At 43.5% G+C, this 26,275-nt stretch overlaps 1 protein-coding gene across 4 annotated transcripts in view; it reads right to left on the bottom strand.

Moving 5' to 3' along the window:
• The window catches only part of LYST (lysosomal trafficking regulator), a 710,683-nt gene that overhangs the window by 390,148 nt on the left and 294,260 nt on the right, over window positions 1-26,275 (bottom strand). The gene's annotated exons all lie outside the window — the stretch shown is intronic.

Raw genomic sequence — 26,275 nt, 5'->3', positions numbered from 1 at the left:
TTTTTTGACCACAGTAAATCTTCCACAGACTGAATATTGCCACATGATTGTTCCAGTTTAAGCCATAACGGAAAGGAATTTTTAGTCATAATGTCCAGGCATTGAGCCAACGCAGAAGCTTTGTAGTAGTTGCTAATATTAGGGATGCTCAGACCTCCTTGATGAAAGGGACGCCATAGAGAATGGAATGTGATTCTCGGGGGTTTCTTTTTCCATATGTGTGCATTTATTGCAGCTTGAAATTTTGTGAGGATTGAATTTGGAAGGGTAATAGGTAACGTCCTGAATAAGTAGAGTATATGAGGCATCGCCATCATTTTTACAGAATTAATTCTTCCAATCCATGAGGTGTTTAGTTTATCCCAAGAGTCAAGTTGATTGGTGATTTTAGAAAGGGTTGCTTCGTGGTTTTCTTTTAAGGCTTGAGCTTTGGTCTGGGTAAGTTTTATACCTAGATAAGTAATAGACGTTTTGCGCCAATCAAAAAGAAATTGTGACTTTAAAGAATCCACAATGTGGGGTTTTATGTTTAAAGGAAGTATTTGAGTCTTGTTAACATTATTTTTGTAAAAAGAAACGTTACCATATGCTCTTAAAACTTGTAGAAGATGGGGTATGGAAGAAGTCGGATTTCTTAGGAAAAGAATGATATCGTCCGCGAAGACAGCAAGTTTTTTCTCTCCTGCGGGAGTGTTCAGGCCTGGAAGTAATGGGTCTTTTTTAATTGACCGGATGAGTGGTTCCAAACAAAGAATAAAAACCAAGGGGGACAGGGGACAACCTTGTCTCGTACCATTAGATATAATAAAACTGGTGGATGCGAAGCCTGTATTGAAAACTTTCGCCGAGGGTGCGGAATAAAGAGCCAGAATGTTTGTGATGAATAGGTCTGAGAAGCCAAATGCTTTTAAGGTGGCCGTCATGTAACCCCAATTGAGACGATCAAAGGCCTTTTCGGCATCAAGAGCCATAAGGACCCCGGACTGCCTTTGACGAGTTGCCCACTCTATTAGATCCAAGCAAAATCTTGTGTTGTCGCCCACTTGTTTGCCAGGCACGAAACCAGCTTGTTCTTCAGATACTAATTTAGATAAGATAAGTTTCAATCTGTTAGCGATAAGTTTGGCATATAGCTTTGTATCAGCGTTAAGTAAAGATATTGGTCGTAAATTACAACAGGATGTGGGTGGTTTGTTCGGTTTGGGCAGAGTGATAATGTATGCTTCCAACATTTCTTTCGGAAAACTGCCTTTTGCTTTTATAGTATTAAAAAGATTTGTAATATGTGGAGTTAAATGAGATTCCATTTTGATATAATAATAATTGGAAAGTCCATCAGGACCAGGGGCTTTGTGCTTGGGAAGGGAGCGAATGGTTGTAGCCACTTCAAATTCTGTAAAGGGTGCATCTAGAGTTGCATTTTGTTGTGGTGTTACTTGCGGTAATGATATTTTCTGTAGGAATGCTAGGATATCTATGTTATTCGGAGTGGGTGTGTCCCCATTTTTGTCCAGGTTATAGAGATTCTCATAATACGATGATAATACGATGATAATTCGTTGACGATATCACTGGGGTTAAAAAGTTTTGTTTCTGACTTAGAGAGGATGTATGGAATTTTTGTTTGAAGGTACTTGGATTTCAGTTGGCTGGCTAATAGTTTGCCGGCTTTGTTGCTTAGGCCGTAATATTTCTGTCGAAGTTTGGTAGCGTATTCTCGGATTTTAAGGTTTAGGATTTTCTCTCTTGTTATCGATATTTGTTTCGTCGTGGATCTAGAGGGGGCTGATTTATTAGCGTTTTCTAAGGACATGAGCTGTTGGTGAAGTGAATCTTTGAGTTTGCAAATTTTTTTTTTGATAGTTGAGCCTATTTTTATGAATGTACCCCTAATCACCGCCTTGTGAGCTAGCCATTGGTTTTCTATAGACGTGTCAGTTGTGTTGTTATTGGGGAAATAGTTTTGTAGTTCTAGAGCAACTGTGTGAGAATACTCGGGTGAGTCAAGGATAGATTCGTTCAACCTCCACGTGCCACGGCCTTTTGCAGGGTAGGGTACTGCCAATGTGATGACTATTGGAGCATGATCAGACCACGTCCTCTGTCCTATTGTATGGTCTAAAAGGTGGGGTAATGTTAGTTTATCTATCATGCATATATCAATTCGCGTATAAGTTAGATGAACTGGGGAGAAGTATGTATAATCTCTGGCATTAGGATACAGATTTCTCCATGTGTCATAGAGATCATGCGCGAATATGAGATTTGAGAATAATTTGCTGTTGTGGACAGTGAGTTTGTTAGGTGTTTGGTTATTGGTGCGTTGTATGTCTAATGAGGGGTCTAGTATACAATTGCAATCGCCACATATTATGACGTGGCCTTGTTTTAGAGTTGAGATTCTTCTGATAGTCTTATTGAGAAATGAGAATTGGGCATCATTAGGCGCATATAAGGATGACAACGTCACTTGAATGCCGTTGAGTTCACCTACTAGGATAAGCAGCCTGCCGGTTGGATCTGCGTACTGAGTGTGGAGGGTGAATACCCAGTCTGCGTGTATTAAAATAGCTACACCTTTGGATTTGTTGGGTGCGTATGCATGATACGCTACAGGGTATTTGGTGGAACGTAGTTGAGGTGGGTTATTTTTGCAAAAATGGGTCTCTTGAAGGCAGACTATAGCTGCACCTGAGTCGTGCATGTCCTTCAATATCTGTCTTCTTTTATATGGGCTATTGAGACCTTTTACGTTTAGAGAAAACATTTTCAAGGTGTTAGTCATCGTGGAATTTATACAAGCGTAATGGGAGTATTAAATTCCTTAAATTTCGTCTAAATGCACAAACTGTTGTTATATATCGAGAGAAAAGTGGGTAAACTTTGTTGAGATCCAGTGGCATGTGTATGGGAGTAGGTAGTGACTTTTTAAAGGTAGGTATGAGTTTAGGGAAAAGATAGGAAAAAGAAGAGAAGGCAAGGGGATCAACAATACAAGAATAATTATATACAAGTCCTTTCACTTTGAAAGGGAAATATGAACCAGTCATACTGAGGCACTGTGGGTGTCTCAAGTGATGGCTCGTGGGGGGTGAGGAACCTAAACCTGAATGAATATCAAACAATATATATTATTTCTATTTTTTATATTTTGTACATTTATTTTTTATTTTTATTTTTTTATCTTGTTTTTATCATACAATACTTTGCTTTAATTATATTATTACCTTTCATTTTCAATATACCTTTTGTGTTTTGTTTTTTAATTGTGTTTTGTCCCTAAAGCTAATGGAAAGAAAATTTAGTGAAGGCTGGGGAGATTGCTAGGACAACCAAAACATGAAAGAGGCGAGTGAGCCCGAAATTTGCTGTGAAAATACCTTATCATAGGTTGTTGAATTGGGTGATTAAGCGAATCTCTGCGAAACCATCCTCCTCCAGCTTAGCTTCAGGCACCTCTCAAGATAGCACTCACCCGCCTGCCGCCACCACCAAAACTAGCACCACAGCCGCTTTACTTGGTATGTCAGAGGAGTTATTCACACACCCGTTTGAAGAAATGAGTGATGCGCAACCATTATTGCTAGATGATGTAGATAACAGGGATATGTCTCAGGCAGGCAGCATTAAACACATGGAGGTACGGTGTGATGATGATGATGTTGTACCCGCTGCTGCTTCCTTTTCTGAGTTGTCAGATACAAGCGAAGCGGTTGATGATGACGGTGCGTCCATGGATGTCACGTGGGTGCCCGCTCGGCAAGAAGAAGAACAGGGCGAAAGTTCAGATGGGGAGACAGAGAGGAGGAGGAGACGAGTTGGAAGCAGGGGGGGTCGTCGCAAGGAGCTAGTGGCACAGTCAGACAGCATGCATCGGCACCCGGGGTCAGCCCGACAGCACGCCAATCAACGCATGCTGTGTCCACCACCAGAATGCTGTCATTGCAGAGCTCAGCAGTGTGGCATTTTTTTTGTGTGTCTGCCTCTGACAACAGCGATGCCATTTGCAACCTGTGCCAAAGGAAACTGAGTCGTGGGAGGTCCAACACCCACCTAGGTACAACTGCTTTGCGTAGGCACATGATCTCACATCACAAACGCCTATGGGATCAACACATGAGTACAAGCAGCACGCCTACTCTAAGCCGCCATCCTCCTCCTGGTCCAGCATCTTCAGCCACGTCAACCACTGCTGTCCTTCTTGCTCCCTCTCAACCATCCGCCACTCCGTCTCCCGCCTTGAGCAGTTCCCGCTCATCTGCCCACAGTCATGTGTCTGTCAAGGACATGTTTGAGCGTAAGAAGCCAATGTCACCAAGTCACCCCCTTGCCCAGCGTCTGACAGCTGGCATGTCCGAACTATTAGCCCGCCAGCTTTTACCATACAAGCTGGTGGAGTCTGAGGCGTTCAAAAAATTTGTAGCTATTGGGACACCGCAGTGGAAGGTACCCGGCCGGAATTTCTTTTCACAAAAGGCAATCCCCAACTTGTACGCAATTGTGCAAAAGGAAGTCATGGCATGTCTGGCACACAGTGTTGGGGCAAGGGTCCATCACCTAATACGATGGTCCACAAAGCATGGTCAGGGCAGGTATATCACCTACACTGCGCATTGGGTAAACCTGCTGACGGCTGACAAGCAAGGAATGCGTGGCATTGCAGAGGAGTTGGTGACACCGCCACGAATTGCAGGCACTCCTGCTGCCACCTCCTCTACTCCTCCTACTCCATCCTCTTCCATAACCTCCTTGGCTGAGTCCTCTTGTGCTGCTGCTTCTTGCTCCACATCAACGGCACCCCCCCAGCTCCCCAGGTACTATTCCACATCCCGGATACGGCAGTGTCACGCCGTCTTGGGTTTGACTTGCTTGAAAGCAGAGAGTCACACCGGACAAGCACTCCTGTCCGCCCTGAACGCACAGGTGGAAAAGTGGCTGACTCGGCAGCAACTGGATATCGGCAAAGTGGTGTGTGACAACGGAAAAAATTTGATAGCGGCATTGAAGTTGGGCAAGTTGACACATGTGTCGTGCATGGCACATGTGTGTAATCTGATCGTACAACGCTTTGTGCATAAGTACACAGGCTTACAGGACGTCCTGAAGCAGGCCAGGAAGGTGTGTGGCCATTTCAGGCGTTCCTACACGGCCATGGCTCACTTTGCCGATATCCAGCGGCGGAACAACATGCCAGTGAGGCGCTTGATTTGCGTCAGCCCTACACGTTGGAATTCAACACTCCTAATGTTCGACCGCCTGCTCCAACAAGAAAAAGCTGTTAATGAATATTTGTATGACCGGGGTGCTAGGACAGCCTCTGGGGAGCTGGGAATTTTTTTGCCACGTTAATGAACGCTCATGCGCAATGACTGTAGGCTCATGCGTCCTTTTGAGGAGGTGACAAACCTAGTCAGTCGCAAAGAAGGCACCATCAGCGACATCATACCATTTGTTTTCTTCCTGGAGCGTGCCCTGCGAAGAGTGCTGGATCAGGCTGTAGATGAGCGTGAAGAGGAAGAGGAAGAGTTGTGGTCACCATCACCACCAGAAACAGCCTTATCAGCATCGCTTGCTGGACCTGCGGCAACGCTGGAAGAGGATTGTGAGGAAGAGGAGTCAGAGGAGGATTGTAGCTTTGAGGAGGAGGAGGAGGAGCAAGACCAAAAACAACAGGCATCCCAGGGTGCTCGTTTTCACCTATCTGGCACCCGTGGTGTTGTACGTGGCTGGGGGGAAGAACATACCTTCAATGACATCAGTGAGGAGGAGGAACGGAAATGAGTAGCTCGGCATCCAACCTTGTGCAAATGGGGTCTTTCATGCTGTCCTGCCTGTTGAGGGACCCTCGTATAAAAAGGCTGAAGGAGAACGACCTGTACTGGGTGTCCACGCTACTAGACCCCCGGTATAAGCAGAAAGTGGCGGAAATGTTACCGAATTACAACAAGTCGGAAAGGATGCAGCATTTGCAAAATAAATTAAAAGGTATGCTTTACACAGCGTATAAGGGTGATGTCACAGCACAACGGGAATATAACAGGGGGAGAGGTGGAAGTCATCCTCCTCCTCCTCCCACGACCACGCCGGCAAGGACAGGACACTTTAAAGACGTGTTGTTGATGGAGGACATGCGGACCTTTTTAAGTCCTATGCATCGCCACAGCCCTTTGGGATCCACCCTCAGAGAGCGACTCGACCGACAGGTTGCAGACTACCTCGCCTTAACTGCAGATATCGACACTCTGAGGAGCGATGGACCCCTTGACTACTGGGTGTGCAGGCTTGACCTGTGGCCTGAGCTATCCCAATTTGCGATAGAACTTCTGGCCTGCCCCGCTTCAAGTGTCCTGTCAGAAAGGACCTTCAGTGCAGCAGGAGGTATTGTCACTGAGAAGAGAAGTCGCCTAGGTCAAAAAAGTCTAGATTACCTCACCTTTATTAAGATGAATGAGGGATGGATCCCGAAGGGACTGACACTGGGCGATACATTCGATTAAAAAAGGCCTGATGAGATGAGCTGCCTTGGGCTAAAAATGGTCCACACGCTGATGTATTTTAGCTCTGAATGACGTTTCACTTGCGTGACTTATCCGCCACCAACTAGGGTTCAAGCCGCCATGTTTTAGGGCACTTTCTGCCTGTGAAACAAACATCAATTTTTCTGGCCGCTGCTACAGCGGCTGCAACAATACCAAATTTTTTTAGGCCCACTGGTGCAGCACTGTGGCTTCAAAAACCAAACCAAAAAAAAAAATCCTCCAAGATGGCACCAATATACCAGTGGTCTAAGCATCTTCCCACCTTGGCCTAAAAAGGGGAGGTGATTCAACAATTAAAAATCTCTGCCATTTACACGTCCACTGATAGGAGACGCGGAAGGTATTAAACTGATATGAACAATACTAAACTCACCACTCCTATCTGGTGGCACATTAGCTTGCCCGTGCAGTGCCCCAAATTTCAAGTAAGAGGACCGACCAAGCATCTTCTTCCATCTCCCTGTTACATAAATCAATGCCATATCCATAGAAATTGTAGAGAATATCCAGGATAGTTTTACAGGGCCAAATCATGTTGCCTGTTGAAAGAGGTGACCTTGCTCGGGTCCCAGGTGTGTGGTTCCTAAAATGGCTGCCATATACATGTCCACTGATAGGAGACGCGGAAGGTATTAAACTGATATGAACATTTACTAAACTCACCACTCCGAGTGCTGTTATTTATTTAATTTTTTTGTGGTGAGGCTTTACAGGACAGAGTGCTTCTCCACGGGACATGTTAACTCACGGGCAGCTGGCTCATCAAAGAACCAGAGCAGCTTGAACGAGGTGACCTTGCTCGGGTCCCAGGTGTGCGGTTCCTAAAATGGCTGCCATATACACGTCCACTGATAGGAGACGCGGAAGGTATTAAACTCATATGAACAATACTCCACTCCTATCAGTAGGTCCGTCCCATTGTGATTTATGCCCCCCACCCACCGCGCAGGGATGGGGGCCGGGGGGGAGGAAAGTAGGCCCCCCCATTGTGATTTATGGCCACCACCCACCGCGCAGGGGTGGGGGCCGAGGGGGGGAGGACAGTAGGTCCCCCCATTGTGATTTATGGCCCCCACCCACCGTGCAGGGGTTGGGGGGGACAGTAGCTCCCCCCAGTGTGTATCATGGGCTTTGAGGACAGGTGTCAATCCATACCTGCCAAGTGACCCTATGTAGGGGGAACAGTCCCTATTCTGCTCTGTGTCAGTGTGTATCATGGTCTCTGTGGACGGGGAACAGTCTCTATTCTGCTCTGTGTCAGTGTGTATCATGGTCTCTGTGGACGGTGAACAGTCTCTATTCTGCTCTGTGTCAGTGTGTATCATGGTCTCTGTGGACAGGGAACAGCCTCTATTCTGCTCTGTGTCAGTGTGTATCAGGGGCTTTGAGGACAGGTGTCAATCCATACCTGCCAAGTGACCCTAAGTAGGGGTAACAGTCCCTATTCTGCTCTGTGTCAGTGTGTATCATGGTCTCTGTGGACGGGGAACAGTCTCTATTCTGCTCTGTGTCAGTGTGTATCATGGTCTCTGTGGACGGGGAACAGTCTCTATTCTGCTCTGTGTCAGTGTGTATCATGGTCTCTGTGGACGGGGAACAGTCTCTATTCTGCTCTGTGTCAGTGTGTATCTGGGGCTTTGAGGACAGGTGTCAATTCATACCTGCCAAGTGACCCTATGTAGGGGGAACAGTCCCTATTCTGCTCTGTGTCAGTGTGTATTATGGTCTCTGTGGACGGTGAACAGTCTCTATTCTGCTCTGTGTCAGTGTGTATCAGGGGCTTTGAGGACAGGTGTCAATCCATACCTGCCAAGTGACCCTATGTAGGGGGGACAGTCTCTATTCTGCTCTGTGTCAGTGTGTATCATGGTCTCTGTGGACGGGGAACAGTCTCTATGCTGCTCTGTGTCAGTGTGTATCATGGTCTCTGTGGACAGGGAACAGTCTCTATTCTGCTCTGTGTCAGTGTGTATCAGGGGCTTTGAGGACAGGTGTCAATCCATACCTGCCAAGTGACCCTATGTAGGGGGAACAGTCTCTATTCTGCTCTGTGTCAGTGTGTATCATGGTCTCTGTGGACAGGGAACAGTCTCTATTCTGCTCTGTGTCAGTGTGTATCATGATCTCTGAGGACAGGTTTCAATCCATATCTGCCAAGTGACCCTATGTAGGGGGAACAGTCCCTATTCTGCTCTGTGTCAGTGTGTATCATGGTCTCTGAAGACAGGTGTCAATCCATATCTGCCAAGTGACCCTATGCAGGGGGAACAGTCTCTATTCTGCTCTGTGTCAGTGTGTATCAGGGATCATTAGGATAGGTGTCAATCCATATCTGCCAAGTGACCCTATGTAGGGGGAACAGTCCCTATTCTGCTCTGTGTCAGTGTGTATCAGGGATTTGACTATCTTTATTCAGATTCAAAAATTACAATTCCAGGAAAAATTTAACAAACATTTACAAGAACATGTTATGCACATCATAGAAACAACGTGAACCTCTTTAAAGCCACAAACTTAAGACAAAAAATACGTACACACAATGTGTAAGGGTTTGAAAGAATATTCTGAATCCTTACATGTTTACTTTATCGTTTGTTTGATTTTTGTGAACCATATATAAACTACAAGCAGCGTGAAAACTATAAAAACTCAAGTGGCCATGCTGATCAAATTAAATAGTATGCTTTACACAGCGTATAAGGGTGATGTCACAGCACAACGGGAATCTAACAGGGGAAGAGGTGAAAGTCATCCTCCCCCTCCCACGACCCCGCCATATCTGCCAAGTGACCCTATGTAGGGGTAACAGTCTCTATTCTGCTCTGTGTCAGTGTGTATCATGGTCTCTGAGGACGGGGAACAGTCTCTATTCTGCTCTGTGTCAGTGTGTATCAGGGGCTTTGAGGACAGGTGTCAATGTTAGGTGATTTCTGCCCTTTATGGATTAAAGGCAGACTCTGCATCAACTGTGTAATTTTGCATGGGAGTTTTGCCATGGATCCCCCTCCGGCATGCCACAGTCCAGGTGTTAGTCCCCTTGAAACAACTTTCCCATCACTTTTGTGGCAAGAAAGAGTCCCTGTTGGTTTTAAAATTCACCTGCCCATTGAAGTCAATGGCGGTTCACGCGGTTCGCCAACATTTGCGGAAGTTCGCGTTCGCCATTCGCGAACCGAAAATTTCGGGTTCGCGACAACACTATTGATAAAGGTTCCATAGCTGAAATGTTGGGTGTCCAGCTCTGTCCCCTTGTTAGGTAGTGTACTGTGCATCATTACCTATTTCATATATTTGTGGGTAATTAGCTATTTGATCAAATGTTTTACTACATGTATTTGAAAGATGCATGTTTGTCGTGTTGATTGAAATACATGCTGATATTAGAGTTGTATATAGTTTTATTCGGATTTACTATTCTTATGTATGTATTGCAATGAAATTTGATTTGTTTTCATCAATTTTGGGAGTGCAAGTATTTCTTCAATTGTATGATTATCAATATACCACTAGAGGGGGTGGTTTCCAATACCCTTTGCACCCTCAATACCCTCTTATACCCATAATGCTGGCAAAGCATCATGGGTGGTGTAGTACAAAATATCTGGCATGCCCAAGGTTGCCTATGCCTGCTCTAGACTCATTGTACAAAGAGTAATATTGCATGAACACTCTAGTATCTTGCCGCAATGTTACCAGCTCACCGTCAACAGTATTCATCCGTTATTAACTTTTTAGTTTTTATATATATATATATATATATATATATATATATATATATATATATATATATATATATATATATATTTATTTATTTATTTTTTTCCAAGGGGTGCGTCCATCTTATTGGATCCTCAAAAAAATATATATTTTTGTTCGTAGTATGTCATGGGCCACCTCATCTAAACACTTAAATTGGCCAGGGAAGAAGCAGCTTTATGCTGCATTTCTAATTACAAAGAGTTTTTTGCAGCGCAAAGAGTTTTTTAGTCTTAATTATCCGTTTATTGGAAGCTAACTTTAAAGATTTCCTCTAAAGACAGTTTTATGATTAAACCTTTTTCTGCAAAGCTTCTGGAAAGACTTGTCTTTACCTGTATGTCTCACTTTCTCAATTCCAACTCTCTCCTTGACTCTCTTCAATCTGGCTTCCGCCCTCTCCACTCTCCACTCTACTGAGACTGCTCTTATCAAAGTTACTAACAACCTAATTGCAGCTAAATCCAAAGGCCACTACTCCATACTATTTTTTTCTTGACCGCTCTGCTGCCTTTGACACTGTTGATCATGTTCTCTTTCTTCAAACTCTTCAATCACTCGGTCTCTGTGACTCTGTCCTCTCTTGGTTTTCCTCTGATATCTCCCAACGCTCATTCAGTGTCTCTTTGTCTAATGATACCTCCTCATCTCGTCCTGTCTCGGTTGGGGTCCCCCAAGGCTCTGTCCTTGGTCCCCTTCTATTTTCTCTTTATACTGCCTCTCTTGGCAAACTTATTACCTTATTTGGATTCCACTACAATCTGTACGCTGATAACACCCAGATATATCTCTCCTCCCCGAATATCTCCCCTGTCGTCCTGCAACGTGTAACGGTTTGCCTTTCTTCCATCTCTGACTGGATGTCCTCCCGCTTCTGAAACTCCATCTCTCCAGCCCTGCCCATGGCCCAGTAATAAATGCAATGTGCTCATTAATGGTAAAAACCCGCTAGAGTGTGAGTGTGAAAGTGTATCTCTCCATGCATCACCAGAATTTTTATTTTTATTTTCCATAGCCCATAAACTTGTACATTGGGTTCATTTATGGAATAAATTTTTTTTCAAAAATGGTAGATCGAATATAGAGAAAAACTGTAAAATATTCGTATTGCAGTACTCCTGGTCCTTAGTATAGACAGGGAAACAAAGGTGGATCTGAGCCATCACTCTCCATCCATTCTCTTTAAAGCATGAGAGCAGCCCCAGTCCCTTCACTGCCCTATCTGTGACAGCGAAATGCACCAGTGTCTCAAGTCCCAGTTCTCATAGGGATTATTGAGAGTCAGAATGTGGCATCAGTATTGTGGGTCTTTTCCATTAAAATCTTGAAAGGGTAACCCCAGGCAAACTGCATGTTATTAAACCTGAAGCAGGTCAGTTCTAAATTTCCATTTCCTCCCCTCCTGCAACATAGATGGAGCCAGCAAGAACAACAAAAAAAAAATGGCTGTGCTATAAAAGAACAGGAATGACAATAAAGTGATATTTTCAGTAATGTACAGTAGGTGTGGATAGATCAAATAGACCATATGGACTATTGTTAAGAATGCTTTGGACTATCAATAATTATGAGTACCCCATTAAAATGTATTTTGCAGTGCAATAGGAATTGTTGGGAAGGCAGTAGGTCCTTGTATCAGCGAATCTGATGGATAGAAGATTTCTTAGTGTTATACATACTATATGCAAGACAAGAAAACAAGAAATCCAATAGTGTAATATGTCAACTGGAGTAATGGGTAATAAAACAGCTGTAGCTTACTGACATTTGGTGTAGCTATGTCCAGCTGCAGTTTTGATAGTGTATAGTGGTATAATCTGTCACAGCACACCAAGAGAGGCTGGTGTGCTGCGCTTCCTCACCAGACACTACATGGATTTTGGCATTCTGGGAGTGGGGGACAAGCCAAGCCCAGCCCTCCTCCTGGCCGCCCGTTTATACCACAGCACTTCAGCAACATGCTATGAGTGCATCTGCTGGCCCCTGCAGCCTCTCCATGTGGGTTGTAACATGCAGGGGAAGGCAAGCATGCCCTGTATACCCGTAATCCCTACCTCTCCTCCTGTGGGCATGTTGGGTGACATGTGTTGTGTGTTCCCCATGCTGTTCCAAGATACCCTTAGGCTGACAAAGCTCTGTGGAATCCAGCTCTGCAAGCATGGAAGCAGCATGGAGGTTTGCAAGTTAAATGAACAAACTTATATAGTGTCCCGCCCACATAGGCATATGTAGACATCTACATATCTCTCACCCAGACATCTCTCACCCAGAGCAGCCTTCCAATTAAAGAAAGGATCAAATAACATGTGCGGTCACCAAAAGGGCATATTGAGACCCCAATCTCCAGGCACCTGAGGGAACACCACTTGGGTGACTCCAAGTGACTTCAATTTTGTGGTTTGGAATTGGTTAAACAGGACCAGAGAAGTGGTGACTATGACAGATTCTTAAAACAACGTGAATGCTTCTGGATTTTTAGACTTAAGACCCTTTTTCCTAAGGGCCTAAATGAGGGTTTCTCTTTTGGACCATTTATCTGAGCACTTATATATTGATAGAATTTTTCTTTGAATTTACCTTAGGAAGTTTGGTTGCGGTTGTAATTTTTTGCTGTTATAATTTCTTCTTATTCCCCCGTTTGATGAACATATTTTATGTTTTTTTTATTCAGAAGGACAATCTTTTGTTCTAATAAGGGTTTTGGCATGTCTCTAATATAGACTTTACCTATTAAGACATTATATATGTTTCAGTCTAAACTAACTGATCTATCTAATTAATATTTCATGTGTTCAACTTGTCACTGGAAACCTGACTACCTAAAGCCATACCAGTTGAAACGTGCCTGATCTTGTCAGATCTCAGAAGCCATCCAGACTCGGGCACGGGTAGTACTTGAATTCTTCTAATATTAATATGGGAATACCCCCCCTTTAATTACTCCTCAACCAATACGGGCTCAGTGAGGGTTTTCTCTCACTTAGGTTGGTATTTTTGTAATAATTTTACTATTGAGTGTTTACTATCAATTTATTCTAAAATTATTATATTCCCCAATGTCTTTTGAGGACTAATTACAATATAATGAGGTCCCTTTAAAACAGGATTGCTTTGGAACAATTGTCTATGATAGGATTTAGATCAGAGTTCACAGGGCACAAAGCATTCAGGATCCTGTGGTTTGGCTGATGGGTGGTAGCGACCCTTTTGAATGAGCACACGTCTTAAAGGATTAAATATCTTGTAGGCAAGAGGAGAGACTGCAGGACAGGTAAAACTGGAGCGTCACTCCCAGAATGGAATACAGCTAGATATCTTTGTGATAGCCCACCTCTGAGCCATCACACCTGTGAGGGGAAGTTCTGATTGGATAAGGAGGTCTAAAGGGCGGATCCTTCAGGGATTTAAAAGATGGAGCTGGGGACAGTGCTAATATGCAGATTGAGGAAGCCTAGGGAAGGCAAAGTGTGTCTTACCAAGGAGAGAGGACTCTGGACTAATTGTTTAGTGTATTTTATCATTTTATTTTGTTTTCAGATTTGAAAAATCAATACATTTGGTTTTATACTTACCTCTTCTCCTCTACATTGGTACTTTCAATCCTGGCTCAAGGGGGTAGTGTCAGCCCATACATTGAAACAATAACTGCATTCTGGAACCCAGTTTAAAAGGCTCAATGCAAGGTGAGCAAGTACTCAAATATTTGACTATTTCAACTAATTGATGGTTAAATACTACACCTAGATTTTATTCCATTTGATCCTCCATTATTTATGGACACTTGTGGAGAATCCCTAAAGACTGAAGGGATACAAGTATGGTTGCCACATGAAAAGTGAGCACAACAGTGGTGTTTAGAGCCTATATATTTAAAAGACACTTAGAATTTAGAGTTTGCCTCTTTAGGTGTTGTTTTTTTTTTTTCACATTTAGTACAATTGCACACTATTATCAATTGTTACAAAATTTGAGGGGCAAAATTGTTTATGCTTTATAGCACTGCACTCTTACTTTAATGTTTTAGGCAATGGGGTCCATCACCTTGTTTTCATAGAATTATTTATCTTTCTCTATTTGTCCTGGTAATTTGAGGTATGGAGAAATAAATTACATAACCTGTTGTCATTTATATTTGTTCATCTTTGCCAGCATATTGTGATGCACAGGATAATGTATAATTCTACTTCTTGTCCCTATGGCTTACAGTATGTCGGACAAACATCTAGAAGCCTTGAGGCTAGATTTAAGAAACACTGAACACCTATAACCAATTCTAATATGAGGTCATCAGTGGCCTTCATCTCCATAGCCCTTTTCTTCATAGTAAGATGCCCCAGTTAACTTTTTCTGTATGTGTGTGTGTTATATATATATATATATATATATATATAATAACAGGAACGGACGGCATCTGGAATGTGGATGGTGGGTTGTTGCCAGGGGGATCCGGTCTGATAGCCTCCGGGGTGGAGAGCTGAATGGCCAGGAAACATCCTGCAGACTTACGGAGCAGGTATGTAAGCCTGCTTTTATGCCGCTTGCAGTCACCGGCAAAGCAGGGAGGCGGTCTCTTGTGACAGCAAATCACTGTCCGTTGGAGACGCATGCGCACAGCGGTGGAGCGCATGCCCGGATGGTTATGTGTTCCACCGGAGTTCCGACCGCGCTATTGCGCATGCACGGTCTGAACTCCCCGAAATGGCGCCAGTTTTCAAGTGGATCTGCCTATTTATACTGTGCAGATCTTACTGTCAGCATGGATGCTAGGCAGTGAAGGTCTCCCGTGTCACCAGCCCCCCCACACGGGTCAGAGGTCTTAGAGGTATGATCCTTTAGGTTTCTAATCTTTAAAACTCTCTATGTTTTTATTTGTTTAAACTACAAATTTGGTTTATTTGATTGTGTATTGCAGATATGTCTAGTCCGGTTTCTACTGACAATAAGGATAAAGACAAAGTACCTACTCCTGCTTCTAAAAAAGCCAGTTCCAAAACTAAACCAAAAATGCTCCACTCCTTTACCAGATGGGTTTAAAAGGAAAATCTGTAATATTTGCTCTTCTTTAACGCTAGAAAAATCCAAGCAACAAGAGATGAAATCCTTTTATGTCTTGGTTTCAGGATAATTTGGCCCAGACTTTTGAGTCTTTTAAAGAACCAGCTCACACTTCTCCTATTAAAGCTACTAAACAAAAAGCTAAAAGGAAGAGAACACCGTTTAGTTCAGAACTCTCTTCGGGGGAATGTTCTTTTTCATATTCAGAATCCTCTAGCGACTATTCTGATAATGAGGTGGGGTTTTCTCATGATGAGTTGAGAAAATTTATTAAAGAGGTTAATGTGATCCTTGCTGATGAAACGGTAAACAAAGCCAACAGTAAAGTACTTCCAGTCCAACAAAAAATTGTCAAAGAGGGGCGGAGCCAAGCAGCCATGATGAGCAGTCGCCCATGAGAAGGGCTCCATGCAAAAACGGTCACAATTAGCTAAAATCGGGGCAAAAACCTACCAAATTGACAGCTAAGCGACCTGGAGAAGGGAGTCCAAGACTGTGAAGTCAAGCACCAAGTTTCCCGACCGACAGCAGCAGCTTCTACCCGGGGATAGACCTGAGGCCTACTCAGAAAAAGCGAGGGAGGCGGCCGATCCCTACGCTGACTGCAGCCACACACCTGGAGGTCTCCCTGGTACACTCCCCCCCCCCCCCCCTGCCGGTGAGGGATATTCCGGTAACCAAAGCCTGAAACACAGCGGCAACACTACAACAGTGACTGTCCCACGCTGGGAACAGCACTGACAAGCATGGCGGCCACCACTTGTAACCCTCTGAACAGCTCCCCACTACCCCCTCTCGAGGAAAGGCTGGATCGCCTGTTTCTTGCCTTTTGGGCCGACATCTATCACCAGGGGGGCACAGGAGTGGAGACCCCACCAGCAACAACCCAGAGGGAGCCCGGGCAAAGGTCTGCAGTTCCCGACCGGGGCAAAGACAAAGCCCGGACGGCGGGGGGGAGGAGGCGGACGTCCCGACTCAAACCTCGAAACCGCAGACCAAGACCAGCGGTGAGTAGTTCTACTCCCCAACAGGGACTACCCCTTTGCAGCCTCACCAACCTCTGGCAGACCAGCTCCCACCACAAGAGACCCAAAGCTGAATCATGCTGCACATCCACAGCACCCCTGAGAACACTTACCCAAGAGACTGAACTGCCACACACGATGACGACCAAAGCGGCCCTCAGTCAGACACCCTCTCCAGCTATGACACCACTGCGCAAGCAGGGCATCGGCTGAAACGGTCACACCATCGACGCATCAGCCCTCCACCGAGAGGTGCATGCAGGCCGGATGACTGTAGCATGAGCTCTACACATTTGCATGCTGGGACTCTCTCCTGCAGATGCCATAGATCTGATTTTCCTAGTATGCACCCCTAACATGCCTCTATGCTAATTAACTAGCTGGCACCCCAGACTTGTAGCTGGAGGGACTAAAGTTTTTACAATACCCTCAGTTGATATACCTTGTAGACCAGCATGCCTCGATATTATACCCTGCAGGCTAGCATAGTTTGAGACTAGTAATCCCACTAATAATTGCACTAAGCCGTACATACCTTTGACAAATGTGCCTAGCCTCAGTATACTACAGAGCATTAACCCAATCTAACTTGAACCTTCAAAGCATGTATGTTACACACAGTGGTTGGTCCGCTGGCCTAGTCAACACTTAATGCCAAATAGATATATGTTTAGCTTGTTCTCTAAGAATTTATTCTCCATAATCCTGCCTCGTAAGCCTGTTTTGCCATTTATTTTCTTATACTTTTCAACATGTCTAGATAAGCGATGATTTCTAAGAGGCTTTTTCCTATACCCCAGACATGTTCGACAAGCCTGTTCTATCACAACATTACTTAAAAATGTGTGCAGTAGGGGGGGCGGAGCCTGACCACGGAGGTGAACGGACGCACATGCCTGGAGCTCCGCGCTCACAATAGCAAAAACGACTGAAATCCGGCGTGAATTTGGCAGAAACTCGCCCAAAACAACCCAACAGGTCAGCCTGAATACCACGGGGCGAAAGACCAAACGATTTCCAGCGGACAAACCCGCACAGGGACTTACCATTGGGGACATGTGGAGACAGGCACATGGCGCCAACGGGCCCAAAATGGCCGCACTTTCCGGCGGTTGCTCGGACTTCTCGGACGAGTTGTCCGGCGACGCTGAAGAAGACTACCCACTGGTACCCGCACCGGCCCCCTCACAAAAGCCGAGATCCACCAAATCAGGGTCGGACACCTCACCTGTGACCACATCGATCCTAAAAGAATTGCTGGCAGACCTACAAAGGAATATTTCAGCGGACATCACAGCAGTACGCAGTGATCTGCAGGGCCTGGCAGGCCGCATTGGAGCCCTAGAGGGAACATCCCAAACGAATGCCCAACACATCACCCAGCTTCATCAAGCCGTACAAACCCTGCAGCAGCAGAATCTACTACATGAACGCCGTTTTGCGGCCCTAGAGGACTCACGGCGAAGAAACAATCTGAAACTCAGAGGGGTCTCAGAAGCCATCCCCAACACGGAACTACCACATTTTTTGCGACGCATGATGGCGGCTATACTGCCACAGAGGCAGGGAAAGGCTATTACCCTGGAAAGATTCTTTTGAATCCCTAAACCCATCAAAGCACCCACCACAGCCCCCAGGGACTTGATTATTACCTTTCAAAATGGCAAAGACAAGGCAGCGGTCCTCACAGCGGTACAAGACAAATCACCCCTTCATATTGAAAATATGGAGATCTTATTCTATGCCGACTTGTCAAGCGGCACGTTAGCCTGGAGACGAACGCTACGACCACTCACCTCCTTACTCCAACAACATGGAACTCGCTACCGCTGGCACCAATCCCGCATCCTAAAGGTCCACCGAGAGAATGAAACGTACCTTATCCAGGACCTCCAGAGCGCGACAACATTACTAAGAGATATGGGCTTGTCCATGGGCTCATTGTTACACCAGGGGCCCAACACTGCAACCTCCCCACCCCATACCTGGGACCCGGCGAGAACCGCCACCTTTATCCCACAGGGACGAACACCTGACTCCTATGCGGCAGTCACTACTTGAAGAGACTCAAATGACCCACAGGACTATTTAATAATATCATAGTTTCATAGTTAGTACTTATGGTTTTACTAATCACTGTTCTTTCTTTGTTTGTGTAGACTATATTACACTTGCAGACACACCACTCCATCTTCCATTCTTCAGTCGCCCTACATAATCAGAGAGGGCATTCATGACTGTCGTCTCACCCCCACCACCACCACCGGGTTCACAGGCACACACATGAGCACCCCCGCACAGTATCTCGCCTGACACGACCACACACTCACCCACTATCGACCCTGTTATAATGGCGGAGCCGGCTCATACCCTCATCTGACCATGGCTACAACCCGGCCTCCCTAACCATAGGGCGATACATTGCCACACAAGACTAACTACGGGTAGCCTTTAGTGGTATTATCCTCATAAACATTGCGCCAGAGTTTTGTAGCATGTGCCTGGTTTTAAGCAATACGTAGATATGCACACCGGACACTAGGTTCTAAAGCGATATGACTAGCCCCAGTTTGATTGATACCCTAAGGTCCAATTGCACTGGGCTACTCACAGTACTAGCGAGGTACAGCCTGCCTGACTAGTGATTATTAATTACTGCCTAAGCAGATCTATTTAAATCACAACTGTTTGCATTCGCACTTGCAATCTGTAGCGAAGCCGCCTTAGGGTCTGGGACAGCCCCAATATTGTTTATTGCCCAGTGTTTTCCTTTTAGAAAATTTTATTTATTTCCTACAGTACAGCATATATAAGAGTAGCGTAACCCGCAACAGCTTTTACGACACCACAACCACAGTAGTAAACTCGAACTAGCTCTGTTAAACGTGTGTAGTCTTATAGACATGTAACATGTTTAAGTTTATCATGTCATAACCGCACACATCTGAGTGTCTCGCAGATGCCGCTTCAACCATACACCTATACACATCGAACTTGCATGTATCACTTGTGCCCTGGCTATTTTACACCTGTGTGCAGTTACTTTTTGTACTTTAATGGACTACCACAAAGCCTAAAGGGACTGCCACACACAGGGATCGGCTGACAGACAGGCTTCTTCTAGAGGATGTTAAGTTGAGCAACTGAACTTAAAGTGACATTTTCAATAATCATCTGAGTTGCTTATCGTTATGCTTTAGTTCGGCCTGTTGCCCATTTATATTATGTTATGCACCCTTGTGATGTCGAGCCTGACATAGCCCTGACCGGGCTTTCAGAAAACACTTATAGCATGCTGACGCGGCCACCACACCGTTTTCACAAGCCTAAGTGGAGTAACTTTTCCCTCCCTCTGCCGCACTCATAACTGTACGGGTTCACAAACACTTGCACCTGGAGAGGGGATATTATAATATATTATATGCAGTTAGTGAATCTTTTACCTCATCTTACTCATTTTATTAAACACATAGTAGACACACAATGCAACCCTGCATACCATGCGTTTAGAGCTAACCTTCAGCTTAATCACACTACTATAGCACTATCACTCATAGCACAAATCTGTTAAAACACCACTGTTACAGCATATGTTCACCTATTATTAATGTTAATACTTTGTTCAACTATGATCTAACTCTATAATAGTGATACCAAGCATGTACCTACTCTTGTCTTTGTAACTTTAAAAATGTGCAAGTTTTCTCACTGCCTCACTGCTTACAAGCTGAGTTTTTGCCTCCTGTCACAAGCTGTTGGGGCGTGACAAGTTATATGTAATTATCTGCACTTCAAAAATAAAGAATTTAAAAAAAAAAAAAAAATGTGTGCAGTAATCGTATATGCCAAGTACCTGTTATTCTGTGTGTATTACAATCCTTGTTAATGCTGTTGTGGCATAGCAAGAGCGTATGTTCATTATTTGCACCACAAAAATAAAGAATAAAAAAAATTAAAAAAAATTGGAATGGAAGAACCCGGAGAAAAGGGCTTTTATCTCCAGACATTTTAAAAGTATTGTTAAAATACAGAAGGAAGATTAATGGGAAGAACTACAGGTAGTTGATGTACATGTGGTGAAACTATCTAAAAAAAACTACCTTACCTATTGGGGAAGTTTCTGGTCTGAAAGACCCTATGGATAAGAGGGCTGAAACGTCCAGCAGAAGGGCTTATCAGGCTGCAGGTTTTCAGGCTAAAGCAGCATTAGCCGGGGCTTCAGTGGTAAGAGCTCAGAATCTTTGGCTTAATTCTTTGGAAGAAGGTCTGGGTGATAACCAAGACAAAGGCCTGCCCCTCCCGTTCCAAAATTTAAGGCTGTGTAATGAGTACCTTATGGATATTGTCACAGAGGTGATCAAGCTTTTGGCTTGTGTCATGGGTTTGACATCTGTAGCCCGAAGGGCACTGTGGCGTAAGGCCTGGACAGCAGACACTGCATCAAAATCTGCATTATGTGAACTTCCTTTGGAGAAGAAAAAGTTGTTTGGTTCTCCTCTAGAAGAGTTAATCCGACAGATGTCGGAAACCAAGAAGGTCTTGCCTCAAGACAGAAAATATTCCTGGAAACCCAGGTACAGAAATTTCCAATTCAGACACCGTAGGGGTTTCAAGAAAAACCTAGTTTATTTTCGTCAACAAAGGAACAAAGTCAACAAACGTTTCTGAAGCCATCAAAGTGACAGAGTGATGGAGGGAGACAACTACAAATCCAAGGATTTTAAATCTGGTGCAAAAAGGATACCGAATAAAATTCTTAGATGTTCCAAGGCCAAGTTTGCTTGTCTCCACCTACAAGTCGAAATTAAAAAAAAAAAAACTATTTTTTTCTGCCACTGTCTCCCTATTAAGAAAAGGTGTGGTAGAAAGGGTTCCACATTCTCAAGTTTATCAAGGGGTATACTCCAGTTTGTTCCTAGTACCAAAACCGTCTTTTCGTCCAATCTTAGATCTAAAAACTATCCATCATTTCCAATTCAGAGCCCTTCCATTCGGGCTAGCTTCTGCACCCAGGATTTTTACAAAGGTCCTCACACCGGTCACAGCTCTTTTAAGGTTGCAAGGAATCACAGTACTACCATACTTGGACGACTGGTTGATAAAGGCAGATTCAAGAAGCGCTCTAGAATCAGATGTGGCCTATACACTAGAAATCCTGGAAGAACATGGTTGGATTATAAACCTAGACAAATCACACCTTACCCCTACAAGGTCTATCCTGTTTCTAGGGTTTTTGATCAAGTCAGAAACGCTGTTGATTCATCTGACAAGAGAAAAGAGGAAAAAGATAAAGATTTTGATAAAGAACCTTCTTCGGATGTCAGAATGTTCGGTGAGGAAAGCCATGCAGGTTTTAGGTCATCTGACCTCTACAATCCCGGCAGTAAAATGGACCAGAGCGTAATCAAGGCCTTTACAGTGGGAAATTCTTGTCCAATGGTCAAAGAAGGAAGAAGACTTGGATGCAATAATGAGTATATCAGATCGTGGAAAATAAAAAAATCTCTTGGTGGCTAGAGGAAAAAATCTTTACATAAGGCCTGTCCTTTTGTCAAAAATCTTGGATCGTGATTTCAACAGACGCCTCAAACACTCCTTTATCACTTAAGACAAGGTGTTTGGTGTTTGGTGTTTGGTGTTTGGTCAAAAAAGGAAACAAAGGAATCTTCAAATTTCAAGGAGTTGTTAGCGGTAATCTACGCTGTTCAGCAGTTCAAAGTTTTCATTTTGGGGAAAGCTGTAAAAATCCAGTCGGACACTCAGACTACTGTCTCCTACCTGAACAAACAAGGCGGTACACGAGTAAAGAAATGGTATCTCCTTTGCTCACGGATTATGTCCTGGGCTCAAAGTCATCTGGACGACATTTCAGCCGTTCACATTTGTGGTATAGACAACGTGGTAGCAGACGATTTGAGCAGATCAAAGTGGTCCCAGAACGAGTAGTCTCTCAATCAAGAAATTTTCACTCAGCTGGTGGAAAGATTTGGTCTTCCAGTCATAGACCTTATGGCAAGAAGATCCAATGCAAAAGTGAGTTTGTTTGCCTCCATCGTCAAGGTAGACAGGCCTCTTATAATGGATGGTCTTTCGATCCGGTAGGAGTTTCCCCTTGCTTACATTTTTCCCCCAGTAAGCCTAATCCAGAGAATTCTGCAAAAGGTGACATCAGATCAAGCACGTCTTCTGGCCATAACGCTGTACTGGCAAAACCGCAGCTGGTTCTCGGTTTTGAAGAAAATGGCTTTAAAGTACTGGATTCTTCCGGTAACACCGGATCTTCTGGAAAACAAGGGAATTCCAGTGGGAGTTTTGAACATGTTCAAATTGACAGCTTGGCTGCTGCAAAGCTAATTCTGCATAATAGGGGTATTAAGAAAGAGAGATTTCAGTTACTATTAAATTCTACCAGGAGCTCTACCTCTTCTATATACTTGAAGATTTGGACAAGATTTCTTCACTGGTGCATTTCTAATCGTTGCATAAGAGCCTCTCCTTCTACTGATACTATACTTCATTTTTTACAAGATGGTCTTGATCAGGGTTTTAGTCTGTCTACCCTCAAAGTCCAAGTTTCTGCTCTAAGTCATTGTTTGGTAACAAATTGGGCTTCTAATCCTCTCATTAGGAGATTTTTTTAAAGCGGTAAGGCTTTTAAAGCCTCCTAAGAAAATCTGTTTTCCCTCTTGGGATTTGTCTTTGGTTTTGAAATCTCTGTGTAATCAGCCTTTTGAACCTTTGGAAACAGCTCTGTTGAATAATCTGTCCCCGAAGACTGTGTTTTTAGTGGCCATTACTTCAGCTAAGAGAATAGGCCCTTTCTTCGTCTCCTGACTTTACAAAATTGTATCCGGAGAAAGTGGTTATGTTCCCTAAGCCTTCCTTTCTTCCAAAAGTCATCAGCCAACCTTTCTTCCAAGGTTATCAACCAACCTATTTTTCTTCCTTCCTTTATTGGTCCGTCTAAGCCAGATTGGGAATTTGATTGGAACCAACTAGATGTGGGTAGGTCTCTGAAAATCTACTTAGACCGCTCCTCTGCCTATAAGATGACTGATCATCTATTCGTGAATTTCTTTGGAAAATTTAAAGGTCAAGTTGCCTCCAAGGCCACTTTGGCAAGATGGCTGGTGGATGCTATAAAAATGGCTTACTCTTCCTCGAATCTTCTTCTGCCTGCCTCCTTAAAAGCACATTCTACTAGAGCCATGGCTGCCTCTTGGGCCGAAAAAGTGTGTGCCTCTCCGGAAGATATATGCAAAGTGGCTACCTGGTCTTCTTTCAACACTTTTGTCAAACATTACAGACTAGATGTATTCTCTGCCTCTGACGCTGATTTTGGGCACAAGGTGTTACAAGCTGTTATTGACTAAATTCCCGCCCTTAGTCTGGGATCTCGATATATCCCTATTGTACTGCCACCATATGTCTGGAAAAACTGCAATTTTACTCACCGCAAATTCCTTTTTCCTTAATATGGTGGCAGTACAGCATTCCCTCCCTTTATGTATATATTTATTTTTGGTGTTCTATGGAGCCACTGTGGTGTTCTTGGTACGTACTGAGGTCCTAGGTCTGATGGGGTCTCTTAGACCTGGTAAGGGGAGGAACTTTTTATAGAAAAGTAAATACAAGGTGTAATGAATAACAGATAATAAAGGCTGGCAGCTACATACGTTCACAAGCGGCTAAAATTGAGTGATAGCTCAAAAAATAAAAAAGTATGTGCGTTCAAAACAAACACTAAATAAATAAAAATCACAGTGAATACATGAACCCACTAATATAAATGATGTACCAATGAACTTTATATTATAGGTATACCTATAGGAACCCACTATTATAAATGATGTACCAATAAACTATATATTATAAATACATAGTATAAAGTAAAGTATCAAAACAGCTGCCTAAAAGGTAACAGTATAAATAAAAAAGGAAATCACAAAAGATATACGTATATATATAAAAATGAAAAAAATATATAAACAATAATAATAGTACCTGCCTCGGTGTGGGCCCCCCACCGAGGTATATGTGAATGGAAATTGATACTTGAAGAGAGAACCAAATCAAAAATAAAATATAAAGGAGAGTGGGAGTTCTGTGCAGCAAGCCTCCGACCCACTCCAAAGGGGATCCGTCAGAAACTGATGATATACACCGCGGTCGAGATCTTCAAAAAAGACCGCGGCTGGTAGATCACACATGAGCTGTAAACATATACAGCGGTCGGTATCTTCTCAAAAGACCGCGGTACAGTTGGATGAAACAGCCGAAAATATCTGAAAGTCCTCAACTTCCAGGGGTCAGGAGTGTATAAGCACTAAGACCCTCACTCACCAAAAAATAATCAAAGACACAAATAAAAATAAAAATAAAAAATGAAGAACAACACTAAAAGGCAGCCGAAGGATACCAAGTGGGTCCAGTAACAAAGTGCAGACACGTCTACGCGTTTCGTCCCGCCCACGGGACTTTCTCAAGTGTTAATTATTTATTTCAGATGCTTGTCCCGAGGGAAGAGTACATCCATATTATACTGTTTATATATACATAATATGGTGGTATACATATTAAACCACCATATTAAGGAAAAAGGAATTTACGGTGAGTAAAATTGCAGATATATATATATATATATATATATATATATATATATATATGTATATATAAAATTGAAGAAAGTAGAGGCTGCACTCTCGGACTTGTGGTATCAAACTTGAAAAATCGGTTTTATTCCATGTATAAAAAAAACAATGTTTCGGTCCACGCAGGGACCTTCCTCAGGATAGAGTGAATCATCAGGATAGAGTGAATAATTGATTCACTCTATCCTGAGGAAGGTCCCTGTGTGGACCGAAACGTTGATTTTTTTGATACATGGAATAAAACAGATTTTTCAAGTTTGATACCACAAGTCCGAGAGTGCAGCCTCTACTTCTCTTCAATTTTGTACAACTCTATATCCCTAAAGGGACTGGCACCCGGCAATTTAAACCACTGTACTGCAGCAGGAGGTCGTTTAAGCGTGAGTGCAAGGATATATACATTGTATATGAACAAGTGAAAGCTTGGCACTCTCCTCCAAAGATAATTAATTGTGTCTCATTTGCCTGGGTGCAAATTGCTGGCGTCAAATATATAAACAAATAAATGAAAAAATCAAAATGCACTCACAGGTATTTGTGTTAGTAGAAAAGTTGTTGCTTTATTTGGTCATCAATGGTGTACAAAAATCAATCGACGTTTCGACCCTGCCGGGTCTTTTTCTTGAATATATATATGTGTGTAACTTTCTTTTTATTTTTATTAAAATGTAAAATGTATTTTTAAATTAATTTCTATCATTCATTAGTGGCCATTTTAAACTAGAACTATAATTTCGATTTGATATAGATGTGGCAGACAAATAGTAATTTCAGGCAAAAAGCAAAAATATTTTACCTAGGTTAATGGATTTTGCCTAAACAAATAGTTATTTTGGCTTTAAAACAAAATTTGCCTAGGCAAATATTTTGCACACTTCCTACAAGTTTTTTTTCAAAGCCATTTGCCTTTGATGGCCTCTTCTTACCAAGAGCAACTCAGGCAACCTGGGAAAGTGGCCCCTGCACAGCAGTAAACACCCAGGCATCCTCAGAAAGTGTCCCTTTACTTGCAAATAAGTGACCAGGAATCCTAGAAAGAGGCCTAGGTGGTCATAGCTTGCAAATAAATGCCCAAGGTGCTCAAGGATTGTAACCGCTGATTGCCAATAGACACCAAGGCTTTAAAGGAAGTTACCCCTGTTCACCAATAGGTGCATAAGTGGCCCTTGCCAACTTCAGAACCTTTAAGGAAACAGGCCCTTGCTCGCCAATATGCTCTCAGTTACCCCAGTAAAGTGGACCCTTGCAT

This window comes from Pelobates fuscus, chromosome 2 (assembly GCF_036172605.1).
Source record: "Pelobates fuscus isolate aPelFus1 chromosome 2, aPelFus1.pri, whole genome shotgun sequence".
In the NCBI taxonomy this organism is placed as follows: domain Eukaryota; kingdom Metazoa; phylum Chordata; class Amphibia; order Anura; family Pelobatidae; genus Pelobates; species Pelobates fuscus.
Note: the sequence above shows the minus strand (reverse complement) of the source record. Positions and strands in the feature narration are given on the sequence as shown.